Genomic DNA, 4,598 nt, shown 5'->3' on the forward strand with positions numbered 1-4,598 from the left:
CCCTTCCATTCCAAATGATAGCTTTGCTGGAGAGAGTAATTCAGGTTGCAGGTTGCCTTTCATCACGTTGAATACTGCTTGCCAGTCCCTTTCTCAGTGTCCTCTGAGTAATCAGCTGATAGTCCTATAGGCGCCCCCCTGTAGGAAACCCTCTGCCTCTCTCTTGCTGTCCCCAGAACTCTGTCTTTATCTTTCACCTTTGGCATCTCAGTCATGATGTGTCCTGGGTGATCCCCTCTGGGTCCAGCTCACCCGGGAGCCTCCGTGCTTCCGGGACCTGTATGTTCACCTCCTTCGCAAAATTTTGGAAGTTTTCCTCATTTTTTTTCAATTATTGCTTCCTCATTCGGCACTGGTTGACTGTTTTATTCTTCCTTATATTCTAAATCATTGATTTAAACTCTGGTTTCCTTCCCTTCATCATTCGTTTTGTGTGGATTTTCCTTCATTTCACTTAGCATAGCCTTCACTTCTCTTACGCGCTTGCTGTACTCAAGCATATCTGTCAAGCCTGGGAGCATCTTTATCACCAGTGTTTTGAATTCTGCATCTGTTAGGTTGTCTATCTCCTCATCTGTTAGGCTGGCTATCTCCTTGTCACTCAGTTCTCCCACTGGAAACTTGATCTGTTTCCCCTGTTGGGCCATACTTCTCTGTTTCTTCATTCTGACAGGTTCCTGTGTTTGTTTGCCTCCATGTCCCAGGTAGAGCTGTTTCTCCTGTTACGTTGTAAGGGTTGGAACCTTAGGGATTCATCAGTACAGGGCGACCTGTTTCACCACGTTGTAGCGCTGTATGTGTGGGAGGGGTCCAAGAGGGAAAAATGCCACCTGCCCAGCACTCGCCCCTTTTCCAGGCACCTCTTCCACTTCCTCACTGGACTGGCACCCCTATAGCTGCTGTCCTGGCTGTCATTCCAGAGTGGGTGGGTCTGTGGACATTCTAGGACTGGGGGGCCCTTTAAACAAGTGGACTCTGCTGAAAGACTGGCAGTTTCTTCCTTCACCCCAACCCCCACTGGTTTCCACAGTCAGAAGTAATGAGGCTTTGTTTTCCCCAGCACTGGGACCCTTAGCTGCGTTGTCTGGTCTGGTGCTGGGAGTACTCCCCAGGTGTCCCTCCCGACTTTTTTAAATGTGTGACTGCACTTTCCGGCAGCCTGCCACTGCCTCTGCTGCTACTGCCACATCCTCTCTGCCCCGGCTCTGCTCCTCCTACCTGTCTGGATGAGTATTTCTTCTTTATATCTTTGTTTGTTGGACTTCCATGCAGCTCAATATTCTGAAACTTTTGGTTGTCTCTAGTTTTGAGGTAGTTGTGTTCCTTCCTAGTTGTGGAGGGAGACTCAGTGTGTCTATCTAGGTCTCCATCTTGGCTGGAAGTAACGAGCTTGTCCTCAATTTTCTTAGTAAAACTTAAATTTTAAGTCCAAACTTCTGTGCAGAAATTTATAGGGATAGTATGATTCTCTATGCCAGGGATCAAGACTGAGGGAGGATTTGTCCAAGTTCAGCTGTGTGCTGCTCTGGTGACTTTTTCTCCCTGGATCCCTCTTGGAGGATCCAGTAACAGGTGATCAAAGCCCCTCCTAGTCCCCCAAACAGAAACTTCCTTTTGACGCTCTTGTGGACCAAGCCTCCCTGGTGCACATGAACCCAGTAAATTCTTCTGTCTTCTCACCCACTGAGACATATTTGGTTAAAGCACCAGAGGGCAATGGTTCTCAGTGGGGGGCTGGTCCGTGGACTCCACACCTTGATAACCCACCCTTCCGAGACCCCAGGAAGCTAGGGCCATCAAAGGTGAGTGCTGAGGGCAACTGGGAGACGACAGGAGTTTGGGGGTGTTAGCTTATGTGAGAGACATTACAGAGTATGAATTGTTCCTCTTCCCCTGTGGTTCATGGGCAACTTCCTTTCCCAAGAGATCCCCAATCCTCTTACCTCTCAAGTTCATTCTGAACCTAAAATACAGGTGCAGCTCAGTCCAGCCATGCCAGTGTCAGGCTCAGACCGTTTCAGGTGAAGGTGGCTCCCCAATGACTTCTCAAACCTCAATCCACCCTGATCTCTGTACCACTTTCTGGCTTGGAGTGTGCCCATTCACGTCCAGTTCTATCGCAGTATTTATCACCATGTCACTAGTCCCCTGTTTATCTGCCTTTATCCTGCTCTAGATGTGAGCTCCTTGTGTGTGGGGTCCACAGCGGGTTTGTCTGTATTTCCTTGGCATCACACTGGGCACACAGTAGCCCTCAATGGCTCCTGAACAATTTCCTAGAATTCTAAAGGAATCTACAGGATACAGAGAACAGACTGATGGTTGCCAGAGTGAAGAAGGTGTGGGGCTGGGTGAAAAAGGGTGAAGGGATTAAGAAGTGCACATTGATAGTTACAGAATAGTCACAGGGATGTAAAGTCCAGCATAGGAAATACAGTAAACAATGCTGTAATAACGATGTGTGGTGCCAGTGGGTACTTAAAATATCAGGGGGAACATTTTGTAAAGTATATGATTGTCTAACACTATGCTGTACACTTAGAATAAAAATAGTACAAAATAATGCTGAATGTAAAATAAATAAGTAAAATAAAAATTAAGCAGAAATTGCAACATAATAAAAGTAAAAACAAGAGAGGAAAAGGACTTTTAGCAATTATAAACTAACCTCTAACTTCCAGAAAACTGAACTCCAGTTATGGGAAGAAGACACATTCAGTCATGATGCTCGGAGATGGGAGAGTTGGACATGAACTTGACTTTCTGACTCCTTTTCCAGTGCTCTCAGCTATACCTTGGGCTGCCTTGTCCTAGCCCTTTGGTTTCTGTGTCACAGATCTTCCTCCTGCCGCCATCGCCTTTCCCCTCACACCCACTCACGCTGCATCTCTGCCCAAAGCGCCCCCTGTGCTCCTGTCCTTAATCATCGTCTCCTCACCCCACACCCCACACCTCGTCCCACCCACAGGACCTGATAGCGCAACTAGAGCGGAGGGTCACAGCCAGGATTTCACCTGGGGATCCCAAGCATGGTGTTAGGCAGCCTCTCCTCTTCCCGGGCTGGTGGGCCAGGCGGCACCTGTGCACCTGTGCTGGCCGGTGCTGGGCACGTGCTCATTTCCCTCTGTCCTTTCCCTTCTGCCCCCAGTAACCCTTCCTCTCTCCGAGGACCAGCTCAGGTCAGTACAGGGCTTGTCCCCTGAGAACCCAGGATAGGACACAAGCTCAAAGACTCAACATAGCACATGTCATGGATAAGACAGGTACGTTTTCTTCTCTCTCCCTGACCTGAACTCACCTAACTCAGCTGACCCCATGGGCTCCTATGGACCAGCCTTCTTCCAGTCCTTCGGTGCCTCTGGGCAGTTCACCCGTGAGTTCGATGGGGAACAGCTGCACTCTGTGGGGCTGAAGGCTGTGTGGCGCCTGCCTGTGTGGCGACTTCACCCACTTTGACCCGAAGGGGGCGCTGGTCAGCACTGTGTTGATCCAAGTCCACCTAGATGTCACGGTGGAACGAACACTCGAATCGCAGCGGAGCCACCAACGGTACCTGGCCCTTCCTCTGATACTCCCCTCCTCCGCCAGGCAGAGGAAGCCCAGAGCCACCTCCTCCCACCTCACAGGTCCCTGTCCGTGCTGGCACTCGGGTACCAGAATCTGCGACTGTGGTGCTGAGCCCCTTTCTTTCCCCGGAGGCTCTAGGTCTCTCCAACCCCTTCAGCAGCCCGTCCTTCAGGAAGGAGCCCTTCCACCCGGACGCCCCTCCAGGGACCTGTCAGATGTAGGAGCTCGTGGCGCCCCCACTGTCCTCCTCAAGTCTCTTCTCCCTCTGCCCCCTGCTCCTGTCCCAGCGGCTGCCAGCCTGCAGATCGCTAAATAGGAGGAAATGTGCCTCAATCCTAGTGCTGGTGAGGCCCAGCTGCCCAGGTGATCTTTGGGATTCAGGGCCTCGTTTCTCCTAGTGCCTCCAAGGGTGACCGTAGTCCCCAAGTCTCTCATGGAGCTGGGCCAGCTCGATGTCCTCCTCTGCATCATGGACAACATCCCCCCCCCCCCCGATCAATATCACCTGACTACGCAATGGTCAAACAATCACTGACAGGGTGGCCCCGACCAGCTTCTATTCCCGGTCTGACCACTTGTTCCACAAGTTCCGCCACCTGACCTCCCTGCCCTCAGCTGAAGGTGTCTACCACTGACTGCTGGGTGGAGTGCTGGGTCCGGACTGCCGCTCCACCGGCACTGGGGCATGGAGCCCCCACCCCAGCCCACTATCCTCAGTCCCTGCTTCCTTTGCCCTAAAATCCCTCCACTGCACCCCTGATCTCCTTTTCTCTCCCAGAGCCCCAGGTGCCTATCCCACTGCCAGACACCATAGAGACCTTGGTCTGTGCCCTGGGTCTGCCATGGGCCTGGTGGGCCTCCTTGTGGGCATCACCCTTATTGTCACAGGCACATGCCTGTCCAGTGCCCCCAGGTGCAGAGCCCGGGAGCGGGGGGTGAGGGGAATGGAAGAAGCTGAACAGAATGAGGCTGGAGAACCAGAAATTCTGTGGGGAGGAATGGGGTCAGGGAAGGGTGATACAGACAAGTAG

General features: G+C 51.9%; 1 pseudogene; it reads left to right on the plus strand.

Moving 5' to 3' along the window:
• The first annotated feature begins 1,716 nt into the window (after positions 1-1,716).
• On the plus strand, positions 1,717-4,598 carry LOC150006886 (HLA class II histocompatibility antigen, DO alpha chain-like; annotated as a pseudogene).

The sequence above is a fragment of the Furipterus horrens genome, unplaced genomic scaffold, assembly GCF_987537825.1.
Source record: "Furipterus horrens unplaced genomic scaffold, mFurHor1.1.pri manual_scaffold_6, whole genome shotgun sequence".
Classification (NCBI taxonomy): Eukaryota; Metazoa; Chordata; class Mammalia; order Chiroptera; family Furipteridae; genus Furipterus; species Furipterus horrens.